Raw genomic sequence first — 11,409 nt, forward strand, 5'->3', positions numbered from 1 at the left:
GAGCATCCAGGTTCTGCTGTTGGTTATTGACCAGAGATGAGTCTCGGTCATGTTTACATAGTTCTTGAACCCGTAGGGTCCGCACGCTTAACGTTCGGTGACGATCAGTATTATGAGTTTATGTGTTGTGATGTACCGAAGGTTGTTCGAAGTCCTGGATGAGATCAGGGACATGACGAGGAGTCTCAAAATGTTCGAGGCGTAAAGATCGATATATTGGAAGGCTATATTCGGACATCGGAAAGGTTCTGAGTGGTTCGGGTATTTATTGAAGTACCGGAGAGTTACGGGAATTCGTCAGGGAGTATATGGGCCTTATTGGGCTTTAGGGGAGAGAGAGAGGGGCTGCCTAGGGCAGGCCGCGCGCCCCCCCAAGGCCTAGTCCGAATTGGACTAGGGGGAGGGCGGCGCCCCCTTCTTCCTTCTCTTCTCTCTTCCCCTTCCTTCTCTCCTACTCCTACTACTTGGAAGGGGGGAATCCTGCTCCCGGTGGGAGTAGGACTCCCCAGGGCGCGCCATAGTAGAGGGCCGGCCCTCCCCTCCTCCACTCCTTTATATACGGGGGAGGGGGGCACCCCATAGACACAAAAGTTGATCAGTTGATCTTTTAGCCGTGTGCGGTGCCCCCCTCCACCATAATCCACCTCGGTCATATATCGTAGCGGTGCTTAGGCGAAGCCCTACGTCGGTAGCATCATCATCACCGTCATCACGCCGTTGTGCTGACGGAACTCTCCCTCGAAGCTCTGCTGGATCGTGAGTTCGTGGGACGTCACCGAGCTGAACGTGTGCTGAACTCGGAGGTGTTGTGTGTTCGGTACTTGGATCGGTCGGATCGTGAAGACGTACGACTACATCAACCGCGTTGTCATAACCATGATCTTGTGTGTGCGTAGGAAAAACTTTGAAATTACCACGTTCCCCAACACCTGCCACCACGCCAACTCAGCAGCCTACCAGCCTACGTGGCGCTGCACGCCTCGTTGGCCTAGACGCGTGTCGAAGCCAGACGGAGCGGCGACGGACGGGACGGGCCTCATTACCGTCCCCGATAAAGCAAGGGGACACCTCAGGGGCGCATTTATTGTGTTTTTTCCCGTAATGACAGGCGATAAGCTTGTACACTGTATACCTTTCCACCTCCCGTGTGCCACTGTGGCAGCTCTTTTTGACTATAAAAGGAGGCCCGCGGCGTACTGAGGGGGGATTCGGATCTTTTGGACGACACACGCACCATAGCTAGTTCAAGAACTCAAGAACACTCAAATATACACCAAAGTAGGACTAGGGTATTACGCACGAACCTGGTAAACGATCGTCGTGCTGGCTCCTAGACCCGCTCTTTGCATAACCCCGCGCCGACCAACCGTAGAAAGGATCCCAGTGATCCCATAGGTGTCGTTTCCCCCGACACAGGCTTCGGCTCGCTTCAGTGCTTGTAGTCGTTGCTCGGTGGTATACATATTTGGATGTAATTTTTTTTGTACTATCATGATTAAAATGAATATATTGAAAAAAATCGAGAAAAGAGAAAAGGTGCATCGGGCTGCTCCGGACACTGCACGCTCAGGCCTTTTGTACCTGGAGACCAGCACGATGCCGTCCGCGTACTTGGACTGCCACGTGGCCACCCACGCTAGCACGGCCGTCCGTGGTGTGGAAATGCTCGCCGGCCACGGCGACCGGCTCCCTCCCACTCCTTCCTTGCAAGCGCGTGGCCGGGCAGCCAAGTAGTACTACGCCTGGCCCCGCATGCCAATTGCCAAACGCAGGAAGTAGGTCGGTGGGTGTGAGCTCCACCTGACCTGACACATGGACGAGGATGATGGGCTGCCAAGTGATGTGAGCTCTCACTATCATTTGCATCTTCCTTCTTAAAAGCGAAAAGGACGAGGCTTTGGGCCCCGACCGATGTGGCTCGGCCTCGCCTCACTCCTCCCATTTTCTGCTTCTACCTGCGTCCTGCATGCATTCGCCTGTCATGTTTTAACACACGGTGTAGTTTGCAAAGTTGCAACCATGTGGGCAGGAGCATGTGGGAAGCTGGGACACGTACGAGTTCACCCGGCTCGTGCCCATCGTGGGAGGCCGCTCTGTGAATAACCGTGCGCGGCGCGCGCGCTGTCACTCTCCGGGTGCGCCACCACACGTCGGTCCACGGCAACTTTTGGCACACGACCGGGGAGCGAGCCGGCCATCCATCACGGCCCGACTCGAGTCCCCGACCAACTCGCTCGCGCAGATCCAAGCCAGGCAGAGCGAAAGGCTACTTACAGTCACTGGTCTCTCTGCATGCCAAAGCCGGGTGTTTGAATGCGACGTGAACCCGGCGCGCACCGGTGGATGGGAAAGTTATCTCGCCCTACCTTTTGACAAGACAACCCGAGAGTACTCTCCTCCGTAATTTATCCTTGCGACGTTAATGCGTCTCACTCCCCGGTCACCTGCACACTCATCCTGTTCAACACCGGATGTCGCCCTTCCGGTCCCGGATCCGACGGCTGACACTATGGTACTCCTACAGAGGGCCGTACCAGGCGCGCCCGTGAGGCCGTGACCACGGTCGGACCAAATCTTTTGGTCTTGGTCCAGTGCACGCACGGCCATGGACACACTGCTCACTCCCTAGCTCGTCCAAATGCCAACCCAGCCCGGCAACCCGCGCCACTCCGTCGTCCAATGCCACTCTGCTGCCGCCGCTACTGCTGTTAGAATAAATTCAAGGCGCATAGTCGTTCATCTGATGACTAAACAATCACACAAAACACAACATCAGGATTTGTCAACGAGGTTCAACGAGATGGCTATATGTCGAGGTCTGACTACGGGCGCTTCTTTCCGTGACAGCGTCACAATACCGCATATTGACTATCTGGTCGCTCGCCGCCGGCTCCCCCTTTGTGCGCTTATGCTACTCCCTCAGTCTAGATGTGTAAGTCACTTTACGAAACCAGATATTCCCAAATCACCTAGGCGCGTAACATTAATTCTTTTCTTGTTTTCTTCCCACCTCATTTAACCACCCACGCTTTCTCTTCTTTGACTACTACTATTAATTAGGGATTAATTGCTAAATAAACGACCTATGCATGTATAGAAAGAAGGCACCGGTTAGTCAAGAGAATCAAGCCGGCTTGCATGCAAGAGATTTAATTCTTGCATGGGCTAGCCAAACAGTCATACCTATTAATTAAGAATTAATTGCTGAATTTTTGGCTGGCCACGAGGTACAACTATTGGATGGTTTACATGTTGATTTTTTTTGCCTCGCCCAATCCTTTGCCACCTAGGTTGCGGAGCTCCTTCTAATATGACTTACGCACCTAGACGGAGGGAGTATTATATTGGCATAGGTGTTACAATTACATCGTATTACCACCTCCAAGGCTCGGAGTCCAACTATAACACAACTCCATATCCTCTAAAAACAATATAACTCGGTGTCCAACTATAACAACCTGCATTTTGTACACAATATTCGACGCAATTCTAACGACCGCTACCACCTCCAAGGCTCCAACTCCTCGGCACGCAAGCACCCGTCCTCTTCCTCAATCCTGGCCGCCGGCGGTTGATCTTGGTCGGGGTTTGCGCGAGCGGACAAGAGCCGCGATCCGCGATGAACATCCTCGAGTCGCCCCTCATGGGCGAGGTCATCGGCTACCTCAAGGCGAACTAGGACAGGAACTCCCAAGTAAGCTAGCGTCGGCGCCGGCTGCGGCAGCTGGTGGCGATGGTGCGCGGGGTGGCGGACGCCGCCGAGGCCCGGGCGGCGGTGCGAGGTGTTGGAAATATGAGCAATTTACCGAATGATTTTATTAACAGAAATACTAGATAAAGCATGACTAGTATAGCAGTGATAAAACAAGCCATGTGATTTGCAAAGAGAAGGTAAATAACATCTGCATATATGAGCTAGAACCGATCATCTCTAGAGCAGACAGTAGATCAAGATGCATATATGAAGTAGAACCTAACATATCTAAGGCAAACAACAGAACAAAGAATTGTGGCAGGACCTCGAACAGAAAGGAGAAGAACACATACGGGACAGCAGCAGCAGTTGCACTGGACTTGGGGTCGGTGTCCTCGCCGGCCATGTCGTCGAGGAGGTTGTCGACGTCGGGGAAGAAGTCGTCGTTGGGGAAGCAGTCGTCGGAGTCCGGGGCGTCCGTGACGAAGAAGTCAGTAGTCGCGCGAAGCGCTCCCCAAAAACCTTATCACCCTTCTCCCGTACAGGACTCAAAGAGGTGCGGTTTCGGAGGCCTACCGTCCCGACCTGTGGTGCACGCCGCAAGCCGGGATGAGGAAGATTGTAGCAGCAGCGCAGTGTTCAGGAACCGGTGGCGAGAGGAGGAAGTAGTTCTGGTGCGTCTCTCTGAGAGAAGCGACCTCCCTTTTATAGGCGCAAGAGAAGGAGGCGAGAGGGCAGCGACGGGAGGCGAAACGAAGAGACGGAGATGAAGCGAACAGCCAGCAGCCGAAGGGCTGTACCGTTCGCATTCAAACTCCACTATCGCAAAAATCTTTTCAGTTTCCGTCTGACCTTTCGTATACCCGTAGGCGGGCGACGGCGGAGGAGGAGCGCGCGTGGATGTCCCTCTTGTTCTCATGCTCATACATGTGGGGAAAGAACCTCCCTTATAAAGAGGTCCAACTCCCTCTAAACTAGCAATGTGGGACTAAACTTTAGTTCCACCTCTTGCCTTGCACGAATGGGCTGCGTGGGCCTGTAGGATTTATTAGGAATTTCTGAAACTGCTATTGGGCTAGGCCCAAAATAGACAAAATTCCAGCAATCCCCCACCAGATCCCAGAGGCACACAAAATTTGCCTTTGGTTCCAAAATACTGTTTTGTATATCGGTACTACAGTGGAGACTGTTAAGTTGAACTTCCACCTAGAACTCTATGCTACACTAGTAAGCAACTTGGATAGTGGACTGGGCCTTGAACTGCAAGTTTTCTGCGAATCTAGCTTCACATAAAGCCTTGACCGATACGTGGCTACCGTGGGTCTTCTCCACGGGTGGAGCTTATGCGTCATGCTCCGAGACCTTTCATGAGTTTACTAGAGAGAACCCTACTCTCATAGATTGCGACGTTTAACAATCAGACTCATATAGGTGCGTTCTTCAAAAGATGTTCTGCAGGACAACATCTCTGCTTCAAAGAGCCACTTGGAACACATTAAGATATACATCAATCTGCCATGCAGATTAGGAAAGTATTGCATCTTCATGGAGTGGTATTTTTAACAGTAAGGGTACTCTCCTCCCAGTTGACCAACAGCTTGTCTTCCACATCTAATTCACGGGATCTTCGATCACAAAGAATAGGTTACCACTGTGAACAAATCATATTGTGGGTCTCATACCCATCTCCCTCGATGCATTATCTATCACATTACGTGATAGACCCTTAGTAAAAGGATCTGCCAGATTTTTAGACATTTGGATATAATCCAATGCAATAACTCCGGAGTTTCTCATTTTCCTGACAGACTTTAACCTTCTCTGAACATGTCTTGATGACTTCATGTTATCCTTTGAGCTGCTCACTTTCGTGATCACAGTTTGATTGTCGCAGTTCATAAGGATACCTGGTACAGGTTTCTCAACAACCGGCAAGTCATACAAGAGCCGGCGAAGCCAATCTGCTTCGACCGTAGCTGTATCTAGAGCTGTGAGTTCTGCTTCCATTGTTGACCTCGTTAAGATGGTCTGCTTGCAAGACTTCCAAGAAACAGCGCCACCTCCATGAGTGAATACATATCCGCTCGTGGCCTTTATCTCATCAGCATCTGAGATCCAGTTTGAGTCACTATACCCTTGTGACGCCCGGATAATCAGGCTACAGTAATCCCATGTTAACGATGCCACGTCACCCCGGTTACTGTTGCTAACCTCTCGTTAGTTCAAAACCGGTTCAAAAGTCAAATTCAAAATATGTCAAACAAAAAAAAATTCAAACTTTAAAACTAAAATGTTCGGAGTGTGCCAATTAATGTTTGGGAATTTAAGGTGAAGGAAACACACTTTTACAGAATGCATAAATATTTTAAATTTAATTAAAACAGAAAAGAAAATAAATAAGAAAAAGGAAAGAATAAACAGAAAGGTAAGAAAAAGAAAAGAAACACCCCCCCCCCCCCGCTGGACCACCCGGCCCAGCCAGCGGCCTACCCGGCCGACCCACTTCCTTGTTGGAAATATGCCCTAGAGGCAATAATAAAATGGTTATTATTATATTTCCTTGTTCATGATAATTGTCTATTGTTCATGCTATAATTGTGTTATCCGGAAATCGTAATACATGTGTGAACACATAGACCATAACATGTCCCTAGTGAGCCTCTAGTTGACTAGCTCGTTGATCAATTTTTTTTTGAATATTTACTGTGAGGCAAAGCCCCACAACCCTTTATTAGAGAAAGCACCACTGTACAAACAAAATACAGACTATACAAGGAAGGAAAACAAAAGGGAAAAGAGTCTACCTATGGTTAACTAACTCTACTTGCTTTACAACAAAGAAGCAATCCAAGCCAAAAGTTTTGGTTTGGTACAGTCCTTCACCCTATGAGCAAGCAAAGAAATATCATGGATGAATTTACACTTCCAAGCACTGAAAGTAGCTCTCTCAGCTCTGAAGGTTCTGCCATTTCTCAAAATCCAAATCTTCCATGCTGCTGTTAGCATAACTTCAACGAAGAAAGGGTGTGTGAAGCTAGACCTGGCGTGTAGGATACATTGCAGAATATCTGAGCCTCCAGACCAATCAATACCCAAATAGCTCCAGACTCTACAGCTGAAGGTGCAGTTAAAAAACAGATGAATTCTATCCTCATACGCCAGCTCACTGCAGATGAGGCATAGGTTGTCATCTTGGTTTGAGCGCCAGTGTCTCCTAACCAGCATATCCTTGGTGTTAAGTCTGTCAAAGAATAAAAGCCAGCCGAACACCTTGATCTTCATGGTGCACTTACTCTGCCAAAGCCATTTGCAAGGTTGTATTGTAGGTAAGTGTGAGTGCATGATCATGTAAAAACTTTTGGCAGTGTACCCTCCTGATTGACCAGGCCATATCCAAACATCAGGTAAGGTGGGGTCTCTGTCTAACTGCATGATCCAACCTTCCAGCATGTGCAACTCAGCAACAGCCTCATGAGAAAGGGGCAAATAAAACATAGAGTAAAGATCCTGGGATTGAAGAAATTCCCGCACAGAGATCCTATCATTATTGACAAAAGAAAACAGCCTTGGCAATCTCCAACATAGGGGTCTAGCTGAGCCCCCAATGTGCCAAGAATTAGTCTAGAACAGAGCAGAATCACCCATGTTGATATGTACTGAGGCAATAACAGTGTAAGCCTCATGCAGCTTCAGAACATCTCTCCACCAGAAAGATCCAGCATTAGCCGTTGCCTATGGAACCCCATGGTCATAATAGCTGTTCCATATTAGGGTCACCCAAGGAACATCAACCTTGTTATAGAATTTGTGAAGATGCTTGAGAAGCAGTCCTTTGTTCTGGATGTTCAGATTAATAATACCCAAACCACCTTTATCTCTTGGCCTGCAAACCAGCTCCCAAGCAGCCAGAGACTGTTTTGGAGCATCACTATTACCCCTCCAAAGGCATTGCCTGAAGATTCTGTCTAGTTGCTTAATGATCCCTGCTGGAATATTGAGGCTACACAGAAAGTATATTGGCAGAGAGGTCAGGACAGAGGTGAGGAGCTGCAAACGAGAGCCTTGATTCAGCATAGAAGAGCTTGCAGTTAACCTCCTCTCAAGACTATCAACTAAGGGCATGAGGTCAATGATCCTTGGCCTTGTAGTTCCCAAAGGCAATCCAAGATAAGTAAATGGAAGCTGGCCAATTTTACAACCAAGAATAGCAGCAAGTCTGTCAGCCTCCTCATCAGGCATATTCAGTGGGATCATTGAGGATTTATCAAAGTTGACCTTTAAACCAGTGGATTGTTGGAAGGTAAGCAGCATATTCTTGAGGGCAACAAGCTCATCATCCTTAGCTGCAAGAAATAGGATCGTGTCATCCGCATATTGAATGATGGGAAATTCCCTGTCATGGGTTTGAAGAGGCAAAGAGAGTGTGCCAGTCACCAGCATTTGATTGACCACAGATTGCAACAGATCTGCTGCGATGACGAACAGCAGAGGTGATAGTGGATCACCCTGCCTGACGCCACACTTACACAAGAATTGCTTCCCAGGAATGCCATTTAACAGTACAGACGAGGAACCTGTAGACAACAGTTGTTTAATCCAAAGAATCCATTTGGCATCAAACCCTTTATGCTGCAACATCTGAAGAATAACCTCATGCTCAACAGTGTCAAAGGCCTTAGCAAAGTCCAACTTAAGGATTATGATTGGACACTTGGATTGTTTACATTGATGAATATACTCAAAACTCCAGGCCAGACAATCCTGAATTGACCTACCCTTAAGGAACCCATACTGACCATAGTTACGGTTACGGCTTCCTGACCATGGACATTGGATGTCATTGATAACGGGATCACATCATTAGGAGAATGATGTGATGGACAAGACCCAATCCTAAGCATAGCACTAGATCGTGTAGTTCGTTTGCTAAAGCTTTTCTAATGTCAAGTATCATTTCCTTAGACCATGAGATCGTGCAACTCCCGGATGCCGTAGGAATGCTTTGGGTGTACCAAACGTCACAACGTAATTGGGTGCTATAAAGGTGCACTACAGGTATCTCCGAAAGTGTCTGTTGGGTTGGCTCGGATCGAGACTGGGATTTGTCACTCCGTATGACGGAGAGGTATCTCTGGGCCCACTCGGTAATGCATCATCATAATGAGCTCAATGTGACTAAGTAGTTAGTCACGGGATCATGCATTACGGAACGAGTAAAGTGACTTGCCGGTAATGAGATTGAACGAGGTATTGGGATACCGACGATCGAATCTCGGGCAAGTAACGTATCGATTGACAAAGGGAATTGTATACGGGATTGCTTGAATCCTCGACATCGTGGTTCATCCGATGAGATCATCGTGGAACATGTGGGATCCAACATGGGTATCCAGATCCCGCTGTTGGTTATTAGCTAGAGAGGTGTCTCGGTCATGTCTGCATGATTCCCGAACCCGTAGGGTCTACACACTTAAGGTTCGATGACGCTAGGGTTATAAGGAAGGTTTTTATGTGATTACCGAATGTTGTTCGGAGTCCCGGATGAGATCCCGGACGTCACGAGGAGTTCCGGAATGGTCCGGAGGTGAAGGTTTATATATGGGAAGTCATCATACGGTCACCGGAAATATTCGGGGGTATACCGGTATTGTACCGGGACCACCGGAGGGGTTCCGGGGGTCCACCGGGAGGGTCCACCTGCCCCGGAGGGCCTTATGGGCTGTAGGTGGAAGGGAACCAGCCCTAAGTGGGCTGGGCGCCAACCCCCCTAGGGCCCATGCGCCTAGGGTTTGGGGGGAACCCTAAAAGGGGGCGCCCCCCTTGCTTGGGGGGCAAGCTCCCTTCCTCTTGGCCGCCCCCCCCCCCCCCTCTAGATCTCATCTAGAGGGGCCGGCCCCCTTCCCCCTTCTCCCTATAAATAGAGGGGTGAGGGGAGGGCTGCAGCACCACATCCAAGGCGCAGCCCCTCCCCTCCCCAACACCTCTCCTCCTCTGCGTGTGCTTGGCGAAGCCCTGCCGGAGAACTGTCACTCCACCACCACCACGCCGTCGTGCTGCTGTTGGAGCCTTCTTCCTCAACCTCTCCCTCCTCCTTGCTGGATCAAGGCGCGGGAGACGTCACCGGGCTGCACGTGTGTTGAACGCGGAGGCACCGTTGTTCGGTGCTTGGATCGGATTCTGCCGCGATTTGAATCGCTACGTGTACGACTCCCTCATCCGCGTTCTTGCAACGCTTCCGTCTCGCGATCTTCAACGGTATGAAGATGCACTCTCCTCTCTCTCGTTGCTAGTTACTCCATAGATTGATCTTGGTGATGCGTAGAAATTTTTTAATTTCTGCTACGATCCCCAACAGTGGCATCATGAGCTAGGTCTATGCGTAGTTTCTATGCACGAGTAGAACACAAGTTGTTGTGGGTGTCGATTTTGTCAATTTACTTGCCGTTACTAGTCTTATCTTGATTCGGCGGCATCGTGGGATGAAGCGGCCCGGACCGACCTTACACGTACGCTTACGTGAGACAGGTTCCACCGACTGACATGCACTAGTTGCATAAGGTGGCTAGCGGGTGTCTGTCTCTCCCACTTTAGTCGGATCGGATTCGATGAAAAGGGTCCTTATGAAGGGTAAATAGAAATTGGCATATCATGTTGTGGTTTTGGCGTAGGTAAGAAACGTTCTTGCTAGAAACCTATAGCAGCCACGTAAAAATTGCAACAACAATTAGAGGACGTCTAACTTGTTTTTGCAGCAAGTGTCATGTGATGTGATATGGCCAGAAGGATGTGATGAATGATATATGTGATGTATGAGATTGATCATGTTCTTGTAATAGGAATCACGACTTGCATGTCGATGAGTATGACAACCGGCAGGAGCCATAGGAGTTGTCTTAATTTATTTATGACCTGCGTGTCAACTGAAACGTCATGTAACTACTTTACTTTATTGCTAACCGTTAGCCATAGTAGTAGAAGTAATAGTTGGCGAGACAACTTCATGAAGAGACGATGATGGAGATCATGGTGTCATGCCGGTGACGATGATGAATATGGCGCCCCGAAGATGGAGATCAAAAGGAGCAAAATGATATTGGCCATATCATGTCACTATTTGATTGCATGTGATGTTTATCATGTTTTACATCTTATTTGCTTAGAACGACGGTAGCATAAATAAGATGATCCCTCGCTAAAATTTCAAGAAAGTGTTCCCCCTAACTGTGCACCGTTGCGAAGGTTCGTTGTTCCAAAGCACCACGTGATGATCGGGTGTGATAGGTTCTAACGTTCGCATACAACGGGTGTAAGCCAGATTTACACACGCAATACACTTAGGTTGACTTGACGAGCCTAGCATGTACAGACATGGCCTCGGAACACAAAAGACCGAAAGGTCGAGCATGAGTCGTATAGCAGATACGATCAACATGAAGATGTTCACCGATGATGACTAGTCCGTCTCACGTGATGATCGGACACGGCCTAGTTGACTCGGATCATGTATCACTTAGATGACTAGAGGGATGTCTGTCTGAGTGGGAGTTCATTAACAATTTGATTAGATGAACTTAATTATCATGAACTTAGTCTAAAACCTTTACAATATGTCTTGTAGATCAAATGGCCCACGCTAATGTCAACCTCAACTTCAACGCGTTCCTAGAGAAAACCAAGCTGAAAGACGATGGTAGCAACTATACGAACTGGGTCCG

Source organism: Aegilops tauschii, chromosome 3 (assembly GCF_002575655.3).
Source record: "Aegilops tauschii subsp. strangulata cultivar AL8/78 chromosome 3, Aet v6.0, whole genome shotgun sequence".
Taxonomy (NCBI): Eukaryota; Viridiplantae; Streptophyta; class Magnoliopsida; order Poales; family Poaceae; genus Aegilops; species Aegilops tauschii.